The sequence below is a fragment of the Lissotriton helveticus genome, chromosome 5_1 (assembly GCF_964261635.1).
Source record: "Lissotriton helveticus chromosome 5_1, aLisHel1.1, whole genome shotgun sequence".
In the NCBI taxonomy this organism is placed as follows: Eukaryota; Metazoa; Chordata; class Amphibia; order Caudata; family Salamandridae; genus Lissotriton; species Lissotriton helveticus.
The window spans coordinates 1,998,453,730-1,998,475,736 of record NC_136065.1 but is presented as its reverse complement, the minus strand read 5'-3'; the positions used below and the strand labels follow the sequence as shown (position 1 = coordinate 1,998,475,736).

General features: G+C 47.2%; 1 pseudogene across 1 annotated transcript in view; it reads right to left on the bottom strand.

The window, feature by feature from the left end:
* The window catches only part of LOC144756152 (E3 ubiquitin-protein ligase TRIM39-like), a 189,951-nt pseudogene that overhangs the window by 147,127 nt on the left and 20,817 nt on the right, over window positions 1-22,007 (bottom strand). The window contains exon 3 of the transcript XR_013595083.1: window positions 10,224-10,319. The product of XR_013595083.1 is annotated as an E3 ubiquitin-protein ligase TRIM39-like (transcript). The remainder of the gene's footprint in view (window positions 1-10,223; window positions 10,320-22,007) is intronic.

The window sequence follows — 22,007 nt, the reverse complement described above, 5'->3', positions numbered from 1 at the left end:
ATCCATCTTTCAGGCTTCTCCGCCCCCCCGCCCAGTTGTGTGCGGGGTCCCCCAAGGCTCCTCTCTTTCCCCCCTTCTCTTCAATCTCTATATCTATCCTCTTATTCTTTCTCTCCGCGAGCAGGGGGTCTCCGTGTACAACTATGCGGATGACCTCCAGCTCGTCTTTGATCTCTCCACCTCTCCAGATTCCCCTCTCTTCCTCAGTTCCACTTTAGTCTTTATCTCGGAATGGATGAGCATCAACCATCTTAAGCTTAATCCGGATAAGACGGAGCTTATCCTCACGGGTGGTCCCTCCAACCCTTGGTCCCCGATTCATTGGCCCCTTTCCTTTGGCTCCCCCCCTTACCGGTTTCCTCTGTTCGCACCTTGGGCATCAAGGTCAGTAATGACCTTACCATGCATGCCCAAGTTAGCTCCGTCGTCTCCTCCTGTTTCCTATCCCTCCGTCTTATCCGAAAAATATCCCGGTACTTCTCCACAGACGCCCTCAAATCCATAGTCATGGCCCTTATCACTTCCCGCCTTGACTATGGGAATGGCCTCTACGTGGGCATATCGGCCTTCGAAACTCGACGGCTATAGGCCATTCAAAATCAGGCAGCCCGTCTTATTTTCCACCTTCCCAAATCCTCCCACATCACGCCTGTACTCAAGTCCCTTCATTGGCTCCCTGTGCACTTTAGATCTTTTTTTAAATTGGCCTGTTTAGCCTTCCGGGCTTATACCCACTCTGCTCCCCTTTTTATTGCTTCCTTAATCACTCCTTACACCCCGGCTCGCACTCTCCGTTCTTCATCTCTCTCTTCTCCAAGTCCCCCGCTTCCGCAAATCCCGAAAAGGGGGCACCAGTTTCTCGGTTCTTGCCCCCCAGTTCTGGAATAGTCTTCCCCTCTATTCGCTCTATTCCCACCTACCCCTCTTTTCGCAAAGCCCTGAAAACTTTTCTTTTTGCCCAGGCCTTCCCTTGTTAGCCCTCTCGGATGCTCTGTAGAGTCAGGTACTAGTTCTCAGCGCCAGGAAGCCGCTTGGCCACAGTGCGCTTTAGCAAGTCCCTTTTTTCATTTCATTTCATTATTACAACACCTGGGATTTATAATAAAGAAAAAAAATCATGTCTAGTGCCAAACCAAAAGACAGTTCCTGGGCTTTGTTGTAGACACAGTAAGAGAAGAACTAAAACTCCCAGGAGAGAAAGTAAGAAAACTTCGCAAAGAACTGAGAAAATACTGGCACAAAAGGAATTCCCTTTAAGGTTTCTAGCAGGGATGCTGGGTCTCTTATCCTCCACGATCCAAGCCATTTTCCCAGGACCCTTATACTACTGTGCTCTCCAGAGACTCAAAGCAAGGATATTGAGAACAACACAATTGCACTCTCAGACGGTATCTTTAGACCAAGATTCAAGAATGGACCTCCTATGGTGGCTCAAAAATGCAGAGGCATGGATTGGCAGAGACATCTTTGTGAAGGAACGAGATGCGAGTTTAGAAGGATGAAGTGCAAGATGTGGCAACTCGTCAACAGGAGTCTCTGGACAGATCAAGAGAATTAATTGCACATCAACTGTTTAGAATTACTAGCAGGTTCGTTTGCAGTTCGTTGCTTCACCCAGAATACGATGAAATGCTGTGTGATGCTACGATTGGAGAATGTGTCAGCAGTGAGGTAGGTCATCAAGTTGGGAGGGCCCCTCTCTAAGGGGCTTTCAGCTCTAGCGATGGTTTTCTGGGGATATTGCTTGAGCAAAGGACTTTCGGTTAGAGCAAAACACATTCCTTGTTCAAGAAATTGTGTGGCGGGCTGGTTTGACAGGAATTTCAAGGACTGCAGCAATGGGAGACTAGACCGAGGGATATTCCTGACTATCCAAGCCAAATCGGGTCCCTTTGGGACAGACCTCTTTGCGGACAGACGGAACACACAGTTGAAGAAATTCTTCAGCTGGAGGCTGGACGATGAAGCTCAAGGGGTAGATGCATTCCTCCAAAGGTTTAGCACCTTATGCTTTCCCTCCATTTGCCATGCTACCACGACTACTCCTGCATGCAAGACGGTGCAGAGAGAGACTCTCTGCACCGTCTTGCATGCAGGAGTAGTCGTGGTAGCATGGCAAATGGAGGGAAAGCATAAGGAAGTAATAACACCCCTTTGGAGATCACAGGCCTGGTTCTCAATCATTCTGGAAATGACCATAGACTTCCCCATCCTAATACAGTCATTCAAGGATATACTCTCAGACACAGAAAGAGTTACATCCCCTCATAGAATAGGAATAGAAGGGGTCCCTGCACAAAGTTCAGCTCCCATGTTTATGGATGGTTTCAGGCAGCAGTCAGAATGAATAGTGGTGAGTTGCAAAGGAGGTCTGGCCGATCCATCCAGGGGAGGTAGAGGTACGACTTATCCCCAGGATCACGGGAATAGTGGAATGCAGTGTAAGAGGATCAGTAGTCGCAGTGAGATGCAGAGGAAGTCTGGGCGAGCCAGTGGAGGCAGTGAAGCAGCTTCTCCCCAGGATAACCGGAATAGAGGAGTGATGTATTAGCGAGTCGACCCTCAGAGCTAGAAGGGTAGGTATAATTTGAGTCCCAGGGGACCAGGGAGGAGTGATGGGTCGGAGATTTGGATGGGATAAGGGGACAATTAACAGGAAGTCCGTCGGTTGAGGTGCCATAAGGAGAAGTACATCCTTGTAGTGGGGAAGAAGTGTTAGTATGTCAGTTGCCCATTGTGAAGGGATGATTGGCAGGCTTAGTATCAGAGAGGGAGTTAAAGTCTTTCCCGAGAGATGCAAGTTCTAACGTCAAGATAGAGGTGGAGATCAATGTCAAGAAGTGATTGGGCTAAAAACGTGGACGGTAAGGAGGTCGTTAGGGAGAGTGGTAAGTTCCATATTAGCTGTGGAGAGAGGAATAGGAAGTGGACGTGGAGGGAAACTAGGAGGCGGGAATTGAAGGGTGTTCCGGATGCTAGCCTGCGGATGAATTGTAGTGTGAGCACCCATATATCCAGGGGTCTGATGGGTGCTAGGGGAAGACGAGGGGGAAAGACGCAAGTGAGGAGCAGTGCTATCAAGTCTTAGGGGGTCGGAACCATTTGGATTAGAAGGGATTGGTGTCAATAGTGGGGTAGTAGGGGGGATGATGTGAGAGATCAGAGTAGGGGGAACAATCTGAGGGGGCTTAGGGGAATGAGAGGTAAGAAGGGAGTGATTGGAATTGAGAAGAAGCGCAACAGGGGGAGTGGAGGGGATCTGGGAGTCCGAGAGGGATGGCGGAATATCAGGAGATAGTAGGGAGGCCAATGAGGAGAGGGGTTAGAGGGTTTGAGTGGATAGGTAAGATGTAGAAATGTCAAGCGAGGGAAAGGATGCTAAGGGGGCGGTGGAATCAAGGGTCTGGGATTGCGAGACTTCATAGGTCGTTGCAGAATCAGATAGTGGTGGGGTTGGAGTTAGAAGGGGCGAGGCCGGGAGGACTTCTTGTGGTTGAGAGGCTGTACAGATAAGAGCAGGAGAGGATAGTAGATCATGTAAGGTGCTGAAGTGGTGCTCAAAGATGGAGAGGTGGTTTTCAGTGGCTTGGATGATGATATTTCCGGATTTAAAAAAGGAGATGTCAATTTTGCCTAAGAAAGTGGGGGAAAGGGTGGTAGACAGCTTCAAGCCATAAGGAATTTTGCAAGATTTCGTTATGGGAAGGTGATGGAGGAAGATACTTTTCTAGGGGCGTCTAGAGTAAAAGATATAGTTAGTTTTGAAGAGGTGAGACTTAGATAATTGTCGATAAGGTTTCTTGGTGACGTATTTATAGTTTGTGTTTCTAGTTCTTTTTGCCATTTTTAGAGAGGTTGGGGGGTAAAGAATGGTCCAAGAGTTAGGGCCAAACCTAGTGATGAGTATTCGTAGCAGTAAGGGTATGATTCAGGGGAGGCATAGTAATTCAACAAGTATGATCGAATGTGCTGGCAGGAAAAGGAGGGAAGCGCATAGGTTGAGTGAGAGTGGCAGGGGGGGGGGGTGGACTGTGAATGGGAAAAATTAGCCCAAAAACCGGGGCACGGGTCGTGAATTAAGGCGTTTAGAGACAGAGTTGTTGGGATTAAGAGGGATAACCAGAGGTAGCGACCGTGGATTGGGTACGCACGATAGAGAAGGAGAGGGTGTTGTAGTGATCACCAGGAGGCCGAAGTGAAAAGCAAGAGTGAGATCTGAGTAAAACTAGGGGGCAAAGTGCAATGCGCAATAATGTTGCTAATTAAGGAGTAGGCAATGCCACATTCACGGCTATAAAATCCAAAAGAGGTAGATCAGTTTGGGTGCTCGAAGTAACATTGGACAAAGGAACATCAAGTCACAACTCAAATGCAAAACAAATAGACAAGCAACAGAACAGGCAAGATAACATTTGAGATAAAAAGCATCAAAATGAGGTAAATACATTTGAGTGCATGTAGTGCATAAGGCTAAAAATTTCGAGGACATAGCAGCCGCTAACGAGATATTTGTGAAGTTGGAGCAACAAGAGGAGGTAGGTCCATTAGGATACACAGGTCATAAAAAAAGTCAAAGACATCTAGTGACAGTACATTAGGATACACAGATAATAAAAAATGTCAATGACATCTAGTGACATTACAGGAGAAATATTACAGGCTATCAGGCAGCAGGTAAGTAACACATATAAAAATTGTAGCGTCAAAATGAAGAAAATAAATATTAAGGGGGTACATTGCACATTAGGAAGTAAACATCAGAGCTGTCCAAATAAAATAAAAATGAAATACAAATAAAAAGATTGTTTGTCAGCAGGAAGAGAAGCAAGTCTCTCCAAGAGGTAGCATTTAAGTGTAATAGGTGAGAGGCGTCTGGTTTGAATTGGACACAAGATGTAATTTGTTGAGCCGCCAGGAGTAAAGCAATTAAAAATAGAATAGAATGAAAAACTTTTGGGGGAGCAAATTAGTCCGAAGTGTATGGGTCTCATGCCAATCCAAAGTATACTGTACCCCTGGAGAAGTGGGATGGTTGGAGCGGCATTATAGGTGCAGTGAAGTGTTACTAGCCGCAGTATGGACTCATAGTGGGGAGGGCACATTTTAAAGCATAAGGACAAAAATAAAGATGATATCCTGTAGTTGCACGGGCAGAGTGACTTAAACTATAGTGGTGAGTGCCATTCCAAGATGGCCCCCCTAGTATAACAAGGGGCAAGTCCTTTTTCTCTTTCTACTCCAGGTCCAGCCAAAGGTCCAAAGAAGGGAGGCAGCCTCATCCAGCTCGAAATAAAATGCACAAAATGGCAGCAAAAACCTCTCAAACCAAAATGGACGCCCAAGAGTGAAGCCCCAAGTCAGGCAAAGCCCCAGCACAGGCCAAAATAAATCCAAAGAGAACACTCACCCATCTGACTTGTGCTGCCCAGGAGACGCGCAGATCAAAAAAACCAACAGGCCAACCTTTTGATCCAGCCTAGTTCAAATATTGTCCCGGCTCAGAGTGCCAAACGCCAGCACATCTCGCCGTGAAGGGCACTCAGCACGGGTCGGATCCGGTAAAACAGGACTTCAGGCGGGTCCCAATGGAGCAGGGCCAGGCCCGGTCTTAGTTGGGAGGCCAGACCCAAGATGCCGGCGGCCCCTGTGCGGATCGCAGGGCGGAGGTGGTACCACTAGGTACAAGCCAGGATGGGGCCAACAGATCACAACCCCCTTTCACCCACCCAAGTGAAAGACCCCGACCGGGGGGGAAAGGGAGGGGGGGGTCAGGAGGGGAAGAGCATCCAGCAGGAGGAAGCGACTACCGTGCTCCGCTCCAGTGCCAGCCGGAGACAATCACCCGTGGCCGGCAGGAATCTACAGGCCACTCACCCCGACACTACGATCGACCCAAGGAGAAGGCTGACAGTGGAAAGGACGCCTTCCACTGCGGATGTGGAATCAGAGCTCGGCTGCGGTGGCTACGGACAGCAGCTCTCTTGCATCAGCTGGAGACTCCCAGGCAACATACGCTGACACCGCGGGCAATTAGAGGAGAGGGCGTCCGTCAGGAGGATCACCACTGCACACACCAGACGATCGAGACAAAGCAGCAGGGCAGGCAGCTCTTCAATGAAGGAGCGAGTAGCGGTCATAACAGTGGCTTCACTGCTCCCAACAACCCAATCAACAAGCATTTACAATGCAATGGTTTTGCCTTTGACAAAATTAGAGCCATTGGCATTGTAAATGTCAATTTTCACCTATGTTTTTTTTTGTAAAACATAAACAAATGGCTTTGTCTTTTACTAGTAAATAGCTTTATGGTTACGAAATGTGAGACCTATTGCATTTGCACTTCTACACACATAGGTATATGTACACAGAGCTATACACACACACAGAGCTCCTCCTCTACACACATTGACAGGCTTTGTATACACAGCTACATACACACACAGCTACAGACATGCACAGTTACACACACACACACACACACACAGTATTATACATACATAGCATCACACATACATAGCATTACACACAGACAGCATCACTCAGCTCCTGGACACATCTGCACACATACACAGCTACAGACCCACACATACACATAGCATAATACACATATAGCATCACACACACATACACAGCATCACTTAGCTCTTGTACACATAGCTGCACACATACACAGGTACGCACAGTCCGTCAGCCTGCACTCACAGCCTGCACTCAGTCTCACAGGCACGAAAACGGAGGCACAAGCAGGCAACAGAGTCACGGCACGAAAACGGAGGCACAAGCAGGCAACAGGGAGACACGAAAACGGAGGCACAAGCAGGCAACAGGGAGACACGAATTGTAACTTTAAATAAAAGCAACCTTTTTCACCGATGTGTCTGTGTGTATTTATTTATTTAATTCTATGTCCGTGTGTCTCTGGCATCTTTCTGTCCGGGGAATTTTTGTCAGGAGAAGAGTGGCGGCTCCAGAGTGTGAGGTGAGGGCAGAGGGCTGCGGGTCTGGGGTGGGCTGCGGGGGGGGGGGGGGGGGGGGGGGGGAGAGATGTGCAAGGCAAGAGGGGGGTCACTGAAGGCTCCAGGATGTGTCGACGATGCACGGAGTGCTGGGGGTGTAGTGCCTTGTGGGGGTTGGATGGCGCTGGAGGGATCTAGCCGGATGCGGGGTCCTCTCGTGGCTGAGAGCGCTGCAGGAGCCAGGCAGTGCGGGGCAGTGTGCGGCCCCCCCCCTCGGCAGGAGATGTGCGGGGGAGGGCGCATCCTGCATCAAGGCGGCAGTAGTGAAGGAGTAGGGGCAGGGGAGGGGTGATTAGCCAGGGAGGGGGGGGGTGACAACGGGAGGGGGGGCAGAAACGCAGAAGCGCTGAAAATATCGCAGGGCTGGGACAGAGTCCGTGTAACTGGCAGATCCCGGCTTCCAATGTTACTGAGGTAGCTCAGCGGGTTAACGCGGCTCCTTCTCGTAACTGTACATGGTAAAGGGCCATGTTCACACCCTGAAGGGGCTGCTTTGTGCTTCGGTACAAAGCGCCCCATTGCGTGGGAATAGAGCCTTTCTTCACGGCATCCAAACCAGGAGAGCGGGAGGGGGGACGGCGGCGGGAGGAGGGACACGGAGAACCTGAAAACTCACCGGACTGCTCCCAGGAGGCGGCGGGGGCGCTTGCGGTGTCCTTCCTCTGCCGGGGCCTGGGCTCTCTTCTCGGGTGCCGCGGGCGGGGCTCTCCTGCACCGGGGCCTCGCTGGCAGCCGCACTCCTTTCTCCTGGGCACTTTTCCCCTGGCATAGAAAGAGCGGCGGCGGGACTTCCGGCTTGCTTGCGGCCCGGCCGGACCAGATTCGGGGGTGTTCCCGGCTTTCGGCTGACGTCGCGTGACGTCGGCAAAAGCCAAAGAATCTCGGGAACGCCCCCGAATCTGGTCCGGCATTGACGGACAGGCCCCTCGTCCAATGGCTAGGCTCCATTTATGGAGCCAGCCAATGAATGACGAGGGCCGACCCAAACCCACACTACAGTTCTCATCAGGTTTTCGCCTGCACGAAAAAGATGCGCAGAGCGCATCTTTTCGCCAGGCAAAACCTAATAAATGGGGCCAATAAGCAGCGCGGAGCCCGGGTAGCATCAGGCAGTGGAGAGACAGACCCAAGTCGTCCGGAGGGATGAGCCTGCAGGTAAGGTGAATAAAACAGATGGATTCTTCTCCAAACAGGTCTCTGTAGATCCTTGTGTGGTCCAGTGGGCAGTATTATCCAGGTAAAGCTGATGGGAGGACCGGAGGGGCGGTTTCTGCAGGGATAACAACCTCATAGGTAAACCCCAAACCAGGAGCTCCTCCTACGCAGGATTGACATTTATATTTTTCACAACCTTAAAAAGACACAAAGACCAAGATTACCCCTCCGCATAACATTGTTGCCCAACTCAAGTGGAATCAAATGTATTAGCTAAATGTTCTTGTTTTTTTGCATTTTTAGAATAAGAAGTCTTGTCTGTTTGAAATTGTTAACGGTGAACCGTTTTCCACTGAAGTTTAAGTTTTTCTATGGAGTTTTCTTGTTCGCAGGTCCAAAAGAAAGAAGATGGCTACACGTGAGGGGACTTTATATGTTCCTTGAAGTTCTATATACTTCAATTGTTGCTGCTGTGAGCTGACAAAAAAGGAGATTTGCATAATCTTAGCCTCCGTATCTTTAATAAAATCCAGATTTTCTGCCCAAACAGGTTGTGAAAATTCTAAATTGTCACAAGTTGAAGGAGTGGTTTCTAGTTGGCTCGTGCAATGGGGACAAGCACTCCGATACAAAGACGTAGTCAACATGCAAACCCAATTACAGCACATTACTCCGTGTCAATCTTGTTTCCAATTTGGGGTTTCTTTATTTTATAGCAAAAATACGAATTTGCTGTTTTTCATCATTTGCCAAAGAATCCCTAGAAAGATCTAGGTAAAATATAAATCTAGCAACAAAAAGTCTTAACAAATTGGATGTTTCACTTAAACATTGCCTCAATTTATTTACCAACTTATGTAGAGAACGTCACATACTTCATCTCGTCACTATGAAGACTCATTTATTATGAGTAAAGAAATATAAAATTACTTACAATGAAACTAAACAGTGTGACACTGTTTATAAAATCTGAAAAATGAATACATACACATACCTCAATATTTCCAAATCCTGTATTGTTGTGAGTGTTACATGGACTGATTTCTTGATCTTAAGGAGCTCGGCCTTCAGCCATCATTCCTCTATAGGATCATGGAACTCCTCAGACTCTTGCAAAATCCTTACAACGTATGTCAAGTGTACTGTATCCGATACAACGTGTTTATCAAGAGGTGATGTTCAGAAATCCACTATGAGTAATGGATGCTTCTCTCTGGATGTCTCAGAAGTGAAGTGCCAGCAGTCCTCAGACAAAGCAATTGTGGTTTGCTCTGTACGGTAATCAAGGGAGATTGCAGCGAAAGCTGGAGCAATGCAGAGACTGTACCAGTGACCAGGTCAAATTTCACAACTAGGCAAATATACCAGATACCAGGAGATACTGTGCAGACCTTTTGAATAAGATAAAAAAAGGCATTATTGCATTTGGGTTTTTAAATTAGGCCGCCTTACTTCACTAGCTTTCATCACTGGATTTACACCAGAGAATGGTGGTACCATCTTCTGAAATTCCAGCCAAGCTCACCATCAATGACAAGCCTTGGACGTCCTGGTTGTTAAGAAGGGTAATGAATGGAGGCGGAGGTAGAAGGTGGAGGATACAGACTGTCCCAGTGACCACTGTCAAACTACACAAACAGGCAAATACCGGAAAAACTAAATATTCTATTGAGACACCCCTGGACATGTTGTAATGTACTTTAATAATATCCTTGCTGGCATTGTCCCTGGACTACGAACATGCACTCGTGAAGATAGCTAAACATACATTACGGATACTGTTTGAAGAAAAGAAAAAAGATCTGAGTTGATAAACTTTACATAACATCCAAATAATAACTGTCAAACAAATATGTAGATGCTTCAACTGACATTATGCATTTAAGTTTCAGGACATTGTCCGTGATAGTTTCAAAGCATAGACAGGACAACCCAGACCCACGTATAGTGGACGCCTGACACAAATGCTCTGGTTATGCTGGAAAATGTTAAAGAGAGACAATGTTTTCAGTTCTCACACCATGCTACTGGAATATCAATTACTGTTCTTACTTCTTGCTGTTTCAATTTCATCTCTTCTTTTCGATGCAGTGCAAGCAGATCCTCCAGCTTTTTCTTCAAAGTGTCAGTATGAGTATGAAACATTTCCTAAAAGAAGAAAGTCTATATTTTCAAAACCATACAGATATTGCTAAAGACAGTGTGTGCAACTCTCAGGGTTGGACTGGCCTATAGGGAAATCAATTAATTATAATGGGGTAACCCAGTGACCCTCAGAACCTGGGTAGACAATGGCAAACAAAGATTGGTTCTGTCGGGGAGTAAACAATTTCTTAGTTATGGAGTCTATACTCAAATAACTTTTCTCACTCAGTTATACTTGGAAGTAATAGAATTGGAAAATCACACACCACACATTTTTCAAACAAGAGAAAGATTCTTATTCGTCAATCTCGTTACAGCAGTTCATTTCAACACTTAAAAGAACGCTTGTCCATGCAATAGATTTCAAAAACAAAAGTACACAAGTGAGTTGAACGTGAACAAGTGATTGGGGTGTATCATACAGTGAAACAAATTTTACAACAAAATATTAAAAGAAGTCACGGTCCAAGGATGATATCAATGTCCACAAACAGTACAATTATTAATATTTTTCTGCTGTGTTTTTAACAAGGACCAGTTGAAGAGTTAACGTCGACGTTTCGACCCTGGGGAGCGGTGCTGTCTTATTAGCAACCAGTTCGGGTCTTCATCAGGACGATAAAGCAGAAGGGACAACCTGAGATTTCGTCATTTAGAGAGGGTATAGGCGTCCTATTTCTGCCTCTACACTCGTGGTTCTTAATGTTCATTGGAATGGATTAACTCGCGTGTGACACACAGACGTTTGCTGTTACGGTTCCCGAAGTGATCGCGGCTGCGGCACTACAGGCTTGAATCTCAGAAGGTAGCGTTTTAAACACTAAGATACAACGCCCTGAAAACCTTGCCAATCTGTATATCGACCTACAGCACCTTCCCCTATTTGTACACCGGACGGTGACAAATATTTGAGAATCAACGCTAGAACATTAAGAACCACGAGTGTAGAGGCAGAAATAGGACGCCTATACCCTCTCTAAATGACGAAATCTCAGGTTGTCCCTTCTCCTTTATCGTCCTGATGAAGACCCGAACTGGTTGCTAATAAGACAGCACCGCTCCCCAGGGTCGAAACGTCGACGTTAACTCTTCAACTGGTCCTTGTTAAAAACACAGCAGAAAAACATAAATAATTGTACTGTTTGTGGACATTGATATCATCCTTGGACCGTGACTTCTTTTAATATTTTGTTGTAAAATTTGTTTCACTGTATGATACACCCCAATCACTTGTTCACGTTCAACTCACTTGTGTACTTTTGTTTTTGAAATCTATTGCATGGACAACCGTTCTTTTAAGTGTTGAAATGAACTGCTGTAACGAGATTGACGAATAAGAATCTTTCTCTTGTTTGAAAAATGTGTGGTGTGTGATTTTCCAATTCTATTACTTCCAAGTATAACTGAGTGAGAAAAGTTATTTGAGTATAGACTCCATAACTAAGAAATTGTTTACTCCCCGACAGAACCAATCTTTGTTTGCTATAGGGAAATCAGGCAGTGTCCAATGAGCTGTGTGTGGGCCTTTTTATGGGCTGTTTGTGGGATGGTTTTATGGTCTGCTGGGTCACTTTTTACAGTTGGTTTTCCTGATAGTAAAACAAACATTGCTTGAAGCAAACTTAAATACTAACACAGCCAACCTTCATATGTTTAAACCTATACCAATTTGTAAACAAGTTGAGCGTCATTGCCAAGACTGGAACCCGGTGCCTCAGATTAGAGATCGACGGCCCTAGACGTTAGGTCACATCCTTTCCCCAATTTGGCACCCGGACCTATTTTCTGTCGCAGTCCACGCCTGACAACTACGTATGTGTCTTTTGTTAGCAGGATTGGCATCTTCTGGACATACAATGTAAGTTGAAAGGCATGTTAGGTGGCACATCATTTATGACAATATGCATGTGGCGATATTATGGCGATGGCTAGTTAGCAATCATTTGAATTATGATGGACATGATCTCAGGCACATTTCAGACAATAGGCGTGTTCCCTGGCCACAACTCCTGTAAACAGGCATCTTCTCTTGGCATCACTGTCATGCTGCAGGGAAGGGACACCTGGTATTAGCCTGGTCTTTTCCACCAGCACACCTGTGAAGTTGATGTGGCAACCAGGTAGTGCTAGTCACTCATAACTGATGGCAGGGAGTTTTGAATAGGGTGAGGGGCATAGAAAAATTGTGCCCCAGCACTTGATCAGTACAGGTTGGTCAGAAAGGGTGTAGTGGTGCCTTAGCAGCAGGATTAACATTTCCAGCCTTTGAATAGCAATGGCGAGCTAGAGAGGTGTGGTGCCTTAGACTACAGGGGGAGTTCCACAGACGCTGGGAAGGGGACAGTGGGGAAATGGCTAGACTGTTCAAGGGCAGGCTCATGCCATACCCTGTTAGCAAGGTTGTGAAGCTAGAGCTGAGACAGGGCGCTGGAACATTAGCCTCCCTTTTGTTTGACAGACCAGGGAGGGGAATGAGAGCAGTATTCTTGAAAAACATGACTCCTGCCCCAGGGAATTTTTGATCCTCAGAAACTTTAAAAAATATATATATTTTAATTTCTTTATCAGGTAGAAAGAAATCCATTACACCACCATTTTCCATGATTCGCAGTACATCGTTTCATCAGTTAGTACCCGTCATTCGTACAATAAATGTAGAACCAACATAGAAAAATAGAGGAACTCAAGGTTAAAGCCACTGCACGAAACAGGGCTTGGGGGGGTTCCTCCCTTTGTTGTAGGTCGTTTTAGATTACAAATGAATTTTCCCGATTTATGCCCTTATATCGGTACAATTCGCGTTGCCCTTATATAGGCATAGAAATCCAGTCCTTATTTAGGCATAGCCCATGCTACCCAAATACAGGCATGGCTACTTCCATCCGTTCATCTAGGTCACGAGTTCTAGGAAAACCAGGCTCTTAAGCCGTAAGGGACTTCCCCTTGCTTGGATATTGATTTCTCCAAGAACTCATTTATTACGCATGAACAACTATTCCTTAGGGGTTCATCCATTACGTTCATAAGCCCGACTTTACGTCAAAGCTGGCATTCCTAAACACCTTCAAGGTATAAATATACCTTCACTTGCTATAGCAAAGCACGGTATGGTTCGGTGCAGTTCGACTACATACTTGCCCGACGCAGCTCGCTACAGCAAGTGCCGAAGGAAGCAGACTCACCAGCTGACACACTGACAAGAAGCTGACATCCTCCTGCCGAGAATCCAGCTCCAGTGTTTCCGACTCCCCTTGCGGGAATTCTTGGAATAACTAAAACCTATGCTAAGCAGCACTTCTTCCATGGTACTAGACCTAGGTTAGGTACATTGGGGTAGGCGTATTTTAGAAACACCAGTTGATTATTTTAGCCTATGTTATTTATGTATGTATTTTTATATATTCTCTTGCATGAGAAAGAAGACTGTTCAATAAATTCTTTTATTGAAAACGCCAGTCTCCCTATTGCTCTGCAACTCTGTAGAAACGGAGCATGCACAATTGACTGAGGGAAATAATTATCTATTGTTTCCACGACTCTGAAGATATTTGTTCCAGTCCTAGGGAAACAAAGTGGTCGTGTTTATGCGGTTGTCAGAAACTAATCCCTGCTTGTTTATTTGAGAAAGTTTCTAGTGACCTCTGAGTTAGTTGGCACACACAATTAAGTTTAATATACTTGACCAAGACATAATGACCTCAGTCCTATGTCAAAACTATAGTGTATATTATTCCAATGCGCAGAGCCTATTGGGAATATAGGAAATACACTACACCTTGAGCACCCCTAGCCTTTTTACCATGTGTGAAATAATACCTGTTGCACAATTGCGTGCGCAGATTTATTTGCACTGTTGTAATGTTACTTTTAAAATGGAATCCATTTCTGTCTGGTTGTACCGCCTGCCTGAGGTGGGTTGCCAGCAGGGGCGGCTTGTCCATAGGGGCGTTGGGGCAGCGCCCCCCACCAAAGAATCGGGCAACAGAAGAACAGAAATGTAAGCAGACAAATTGACAGCTTACAATTCGTCTGTTTACATTTCCGGGCCCGCCTGTGCACTTCACTTGTGAAAGTGCGCAGTTCACGCAGCGCACGCAGGCAGAGACGAGCAGGAGTTCCGAAGATGGTCTGCGCATGTGAGAGAGGAGCGTTGCCCCTCACTCACATTCACAAACCATAAAGGTATGCTGCGCATGCCCAGTGTAGTGCAGCAGTTTGAAGATGGGCTCCTGATCGGGCGGTGATGCGTTTTACGCAAAGTCGCCCCATGCCCTATTAAATGGCAGGACAGAGTAAACAAGGTTCACCCGTCCGGCACTCCGTCGCATCCAGTCTCCTAATTGGCAAAAGAAAAGAGCGGGGAGAAGTTACTTCCACCACGCTGCAGAGGAAACGTGATGCAAAGCAGGACCGGAGCCGGAGGGGATGCCTGGTAAGTTCTTTTATTCATTAAATGATCCCCTTCTCCCCCAGCTCCTCCCCCCAACTTCCCCCCTATCCTCCTCCCCCGCACGTACCCCCCCCCCCCACTAGTCATGCCGGTCGTGTTCGTTCTGGGTTGAATGTGTGCATACAAGTATAATTGTGTGAGCACTCTGAAGCCACAGCCAACGCTTGTTTGTTATCTCCCATTACGTCTGGGCATTCACGAGACTACACGACCCTCACACAGGTGCCTCTTACCACACCGCACACTGCCCTTGTCTCTGCCCACTCATCAGACTAAGATACAAACGTTTATTGGGCTGTAACAGAGGGGTTAAAACAGGGGGCTGAAAAAGGGTTATTTTACCGCACAGGGACTCTGTCACGAAAGCGATTGTATTTGACTTTTTTTGTGTGTCTAACCTCCTGTGTCACTTCATTAACACAGCAAGTTAACTTCGAAAAACGAACCAGGTACAGTTTTAATAAACTGTCATCTGGCTGATTATTAGAAAAAGGAGCAGTGTCTATCAAAATATAGCATTCAGATAATTTTGATTTATATATGTGAGTATTCAGTTTTACAGATGTTTCCTTACATCTTTAATGTAAAATATACAGTTATATTGGCATATAGCAAATACACTCGATTCCCGTGCATGGCGTTTGAGGCCATTCCTCTTTTGGACCTGAAAGGCCCTTATTGAGCAAAAGAGATTCAAATGCTTTCTTTTCCGGGAAAATCACTTGAAGTACACGTGCATTAAAGCTTTGCGCTGGAGAACATTTTCACATGGAGCGGCGAGGGGTAATCCTATAAGCCCTAAACTTCAACTAGCTGAGCATCATTGCTAAGCGGTGCAGCTACAACTGGATCAGTTGGACGTGGAAGTCCCTAGAGTTACACCAATTTGCACAAGTACTCGCACCCACACCCACTTTGGCTTTTCAGTCATTCATTTTCACTTTATTCGTGGCGATGTTAGTCCTTTTGGCTGTTTTGTTTTATGGGCATTTGTGTAGCGCTTTCTGCTGTTGGTATGGCACAGTACTGCTGGTTTATTCTCAACGTCCTTTCGCACAGCATTGCATATTGCACTATTTGGTTGTGTCTGTTGTGAGTAGTGTTTCATGGTATATGATTAGAAGAGGATTGTTTTCTGTTAGGTTTAGAAGTGGTTTGTGGATGTTAATTTGAAAGTAAAGGGCGCTTGGTGTAGATACAGATCTTTCTGATGCAATGTGTGTATGGATGGGTGTGCCAGAGAACTTTGATTTTTTTTCTCTATAGTGAAAATGTTTCTACCAATACCTAACACAGGCACAATATGGACAAAAGCAGTGCAAGCTCCCCCAAAATCGAACCTAGAAATAGGGTAGATGGCAGTAGTAGTGCAGCCTTGGAAACTACAGGTGTGACTCCTCTTCAGGAGCTCCAAAGCATAGCCTGGACCCACCTATGAGACCACGGGGCCACTGTAAATTATTCTATTACACTTGTAATATTTATTTAGCAGTGTTCATGCCTCTGAGACCTGGCCCTGCTGCTTGGTTTGACTCCTGGTTAAGAATCATGGTTTGCCTGTTCCAGTTTCCAGCACCAGATTTAATTTCTCATCTGCTGCGCCATTGAGGCTCTGTGCAGCCAGAAAAAGAAGGTTAAAAAAATAATTCAGTCTTCTTTCTAGGTGCGTGTGCGAGTAAAAGTGTGTTTGACTGAGAGAGAATGAGATTAAGCATAGTGTTTGAGTGTCAATGAGAATGAGAGTGAGAATCAATGAGGGAGCGCGAGTAAGGGAAAGAGAGGTAGTGAGTAAAGTAGTGGGAGTTACAATGAGTGTGTGATTGAAAGGGCGTGGGAGTGAGTCAGAGGTGCCTTTATCAATGGTGCAGCTGGTGCAGTGGTACCATGGCATAGAGGCCCTGGTACAGCTGCTCTCGCTGTGCATTAAACAACTGTACCTTAGGAGTTCAGATCAGAGCCCCTGTATACCAATGGTTGTGATTGAGGTTCAGTTATTATTAAAGTGTGTGTGCATGTGCGTTTGTGCACAAGAAGCAGTGTTGGTGTATGGGTGCTTTAGTGTGTTAAGGCACCCAAGGCAATTTTTGACAGTTATGAGGGGAACCAGTGGCACGTATTACACCTCACCACTTTCAGGGATCACCAGCCGCCACTGGTTGCCAGTCTAGTTGTCTGTTGTCCACCAGCTTTTAAGAGGGAAGCCTGGCAGACAGGGTCCTCTACACCTCCCCCTAAACCAGTTGGGACCGGTTCCCCAGGGAACCTTCTAGAAGCTTCCAGCCATTTCTGGTAGGTGGAGTGGGGAGTGTATAAATAGCGGTCCCGGTGCCATCATGTTCTCAGACTGAACGTGGACCTGATTGAGAGGGGACACTCTGCTAGGAGGTACCGCCACAAGGGCCTGTGTGCTGGCCCCTGAGCCCATCTGTACCCCTCTGCTGTCCACAGGGCCAGTGAGAGCCTTTGCTAGAGTGAAGACTGCGGTGTCAGGAGTGCCACTTTATGGGAGATTACTGCTTCTAGGAGCTGCTGCCCTGTACTGATGAGCCCACTGTCTGCTGATCTTGCCCAGCCTGCTCTGCTGCCCTAGCGCCTCGTGAGCGCTATACTTTGACTGCCTGTATTACCAGGAGTGTGAGGAGGTTGGGCACTACTTTCTTGTGTGGGACTCTGGATCCTCGCCAGCTCCCTAGCGCCTGGGAGGCACTACTTTCCTGATTGCCAGAGTAGGAGCTGACGCCTGCAGTGCGGTGCTGAAATAGCACTACATCTCCATCCCCAAAGAGAGGAGGGGCATGGATCCTGCAGCTGACATCTGGTGAGGGAGATCCCCTGCATGTTCTCCTAGCACCTCCTGGGCGCTATATTTGGAGTGACTGGGCTCTTCCTGCTGCCTAGCGCCTTGTGAGGGCTGCAGCGCTATCCAAGCCCCTAAGAACTTTCCTGCCGCCTTGCACCTCATGAGCGCTATCTTCTGGTTGCCTGCAATCCAAGGAGTTAAGGAGCGTGGGCGCGACATCCTCGGGTGGGACCCTGGGACTGTGAGCCATCTGGCGCCTCGTGAGCGCCGCCTCCAGCCCCTGCCCAGGAGAAGAAGGTGCGTGGGTCCTGCAGCGCTGTGCTGCCAAAGTGCTATTTTCGCATCGACTGTGCTCTGCTTGTTGTCTAGCTCCTCGTGGAGTGCTACAACTGTTTTCCAGGCTACAACTATTTTCCAGCCACCAGGACTCTTAGTCCTGCATTCCTGGACTTAGCACTGCAACTTTACTCCTGCACGAGGAGACCACTTTTATTTACACTGCCCACCTGAGAGACAGCTACTTCCAGGGAGTGGTGACAATCTTTGCAACGTGTGTGCATGTATAAGGTTCACCCTTCTGACTTGAGGCCTAATGCATTTCTACGCGCAGTGTAATCCTGCCATGATGTTCATGCTCTTATGCTTATGAGAAATGCCCTAATGATGCCTAATGTACCTGCAAAGATTTGTGCCTAAGGTGTTTATACCCCAGGATTGGTGCCTATTGTATTGGATGATGCTGAATTCCATGATGTATGCCTAAAGTGTCTTTACACTAATGATATTGCATTCCTGCCTCATCTGTTTTACTGCATAAGTTGGCTGCAGGCTAATGCCATGCGTAATGTGTTTCAAAACCTATGGTTGAGGCCTGATGTTCTCGCCCCCCACCCGACTTATATTGTTGGTGTTCTGCATTATGGGGTCGATTAGGATCGCGGACGGACTTGAGTCCGTCCGCGACCCCTGAGGAGGAGGGAACGTCCGCATGGGCTGCGGCGTTCCCTCCGATCTGATTAGGATGTGACCGCCAGGGTGGCGGTCACATCCTCTATCTCTAACATTGCGGCGGGTGCAGCTTCAAGCTGCACCCGCCCCAATGTAATAAATGCATGCACAGCATTTCCGTGCACAAAGCGGCAGGCACCGCGCGGTGCCTGCTGCATTGTGCACGCAAATGCAGGGGGGTACCATAGGTACCCCCCATGTGCACCCACCACCACCCCTTCACCCAGGGGGCCCGCAACGGGCCCCCGAAGTGAAGGTCCGTATGCTTTTCCATGGCGGCAATGCCGCCGTGGAAAAGCATATTTACACACACATCATAATATGGCGGACGGTGTCTCATAGACACCGCCTGCCATGTTATGGCTTTTCCGCCGCGGTCGGCTCCGACCGCGGCGGAAAAGCGGCGGACGGAATTCCAGACCCACCAGCCATCCTAATTTGGCGGTGGGTCTTTGGAGTCTCCGCCACGGTTTTTCCGCATCCTCCAGGCCGGCGGACACTTCCGCCGGCCCGGAGGATGCGGAAAAACCGCCATCCTAATCGGCCCCTATGTGTTTTTACGCCTATGGAGATGCCCCATGCAAGTATGCCTCATGTCATCGGATCCATGCCGCCTTGTAATGTGATGATGTTTATGTCTATGACTAATGCATTGATTCATGATAATGCCTTTTCCCTAATGCCTACATGGCTGGTTTTATGTTTAGGCCTACTGCCTTCATGCTGTTAATGTTCTCAGGCTAATGAGGTTTATACTCCATGTTTAGGCCTACCCTGATAAATGCCTAAAATGATTTATGCTCATCGTAAGGTTGCTCAGTGCATGGCCTTGCCAATAATTACTGGATGGTAGACATGTATTGCTGATGGTATGAAGTAATGCCAACGGTAATGTGATTAGACCTAATGTGTTGCTCATGCTTTATCCTAGTGTTTGCATGCTAAGGTGATGATGCTCTATGTGTAGGCCTAAGGCTATTTGCATTGTGGCTAAGTGCATGATCCTGCCAGGACTTACTGGCTGCTTTATGTTTATTACTGATGCTTCCATTTATTCTAATTGTGCTGGTGATGGTTCTGGCAGAGGCCCGATTGGCCCTGCCTTGTAAAAAGTCACCCTGTGAACTGCTACCCAGTGCCGGTTGGCACAGTTTATCTGTACCTGAGATTGCATTCTAAAATGTGTTTTATAATACATACATTATTTTAATGCAGCCTGGTAAGAAGTCTTTTGTAGTGTGTCTGGTGTGTCGCCTGTGGGTGTGCTGCGCAGATGCTTTACACAATGCCCTGTAGCCTACCTTACATGCATCGTTCCTAATTATTAGTTAACTGCTACAATTCATGGTACTTGCTTGCTCGCATTATTATAGCACCTAGAATCACAATGAAAATACAAAAAACAGAAAAGGTGAGCAGTCAAGTCCCAAGCAGAGACCCATATGCAAACACGGAAGACTCACTCTTGCACACTGCCAGAGGGGCCAAAAGGCTTACACAACCCAAGTGTAGTCTAATGATTGGAATCCTGATCCAACACTTCGCACAAAATATCCCGACAAATTTTGATTGCTGTAATTGCTGTGGGAACAAGCAATACCAATTGCCTATTCCATTTAAGCCATGCACAAAGTAAGCTTCGCTAATGCTTACCGATTGCGATTTGGTTGTCTGTGGATTATTCCGCATTATGTGGTTAATTTGTACATAAGAAAAAGCTAGTTTGGGGGAAGGGAGCGGGCGGGTCGCATAATTACTGGCAGGCAGCTGTTCCCAGGATTTCTCATTGTCCCCGCCAGCATAGTCGCCAAGCCTAGAAAAGTCCTCCATTTCCCAACCCCATACAACTCTGCTCTTTAAATGAATACCCAAAAAAGCACAATCCCTTATATACTTACCGGGATGGAATTAGAGGCAACTGAAATTCCTCTTTGAATTGTGTGTATCTAAAGGCCAAGATGTGTGGGAACCTAAATCTGGTGCACTTCGGGAATTTAAGAAAAACTGGGACCAGAATATCGGCATCCCGTAGCATTTGCTGGACGTAAAAACTATTTGACTGGTTACTCGAGGCTGCTGGTTGGATAAGCCAGTCAAGGGAGGCAGCTGGATAATACTTTGTGATGTGCGGGTGCGCCAACCACTCCTCCTCAGTTTGAAGTTCTAATGCCCTCAAGTTGGTACAGGCCTTCTTCCTCTACCACAGGACGTGATGTAGGGCTTTGACTATCTCGTTAAAAAAAAAAGACTAATGAACTTCAATCATGACATTACAGAAGATAAAAACAAATTTAACGAGAAAGCCATTTTAATAAGAGCAATGCGCCAAATAATCATTAGGGGCAAGGATTGCCATTGCTAAGTAAACCACGCACCTTCTTAAGAGTGACTATGCAGTTTAATTAGAATAGATCTGCAAAGTGGTGCGAGCCTTGAATATCCAGATATCTAATAGGGTTAGTAGCAGAGTAGTGCAGCCTCATTTCATCAGGAAGGACTGATGGGGTGCTATTAAACACAAGCATTGAAAATGCAATAGGTCTCGCAATAGAAGAGTTTGACATTTTTCGTTTTGCAAATGGATGAGTGACACCTATAGCATTTGGAATGCAACATGTTTTGTATTTACGTGACTTATATGGCAGCTCTGGTTGTTATGCTACATCTCTAGATAGTTTTATCTTTCGCAAATGTGACACCTATTGTAACACAATATGTGTTGTGAGGGTGAGGGGTTGAGGGTGAGTGAGGGTGAGGGTGAGTGAGGGTGAGGGGTTGAGGGTGAGGGGTTGAGGGTGAGGGGTTGAGGGTGAGGGGTTGAGGGTGAGGGGTTGAGGGTGAGGGGTTGAGGGTGAGGGGTTGAGGGTGAGGGGTTGAGGGTGAGGGGTTGAGGGTGAGGTGTTGAGGGTGAGGTGTTGAGGGTGAGGTGTTGAGGGTGAGTGGATCTGGGGGATATGGTGGTGGTGGATGTGGTGGTGGTGATGGTGGATGTGGTGGTGATGGTGGTGGATGTGGGGGTGGTGGTGGTGGATGTGGGGGTGGTGGAGGTGGTGGATGTGGTGGTGATGTGGTGGATGTGGTGGTGATGTGGTGGATGCGGTGGTGGTGGAAGTGATGGTGTTGGGTATGGTGGATGTGGTGGTGGTGGATGCGGTGGTGGATGAGGTGGTGGTGGATGCGGTGGTGGATGTGGTGGCGGTGGATGTGGTGGCGGTGGATGTGGTGGTGGATGCGGTGGTGGTGGATGCGGTGGAGGTGGTGGATGCGGTGGAAGTGGTGGATGTGGTGGTGGATGCGGTGGATGTAGTGGTGGTGGATGCGGTGGATGTAGTGGTGGTGGTGGATGTGGCGGTGGTGGATGTGGCGGTGGTGGATGTGGCGGTGGTGGATGTGGCGGTGGTGGATGTGGCGGTGGTGGTGGTGGATGTGGTGG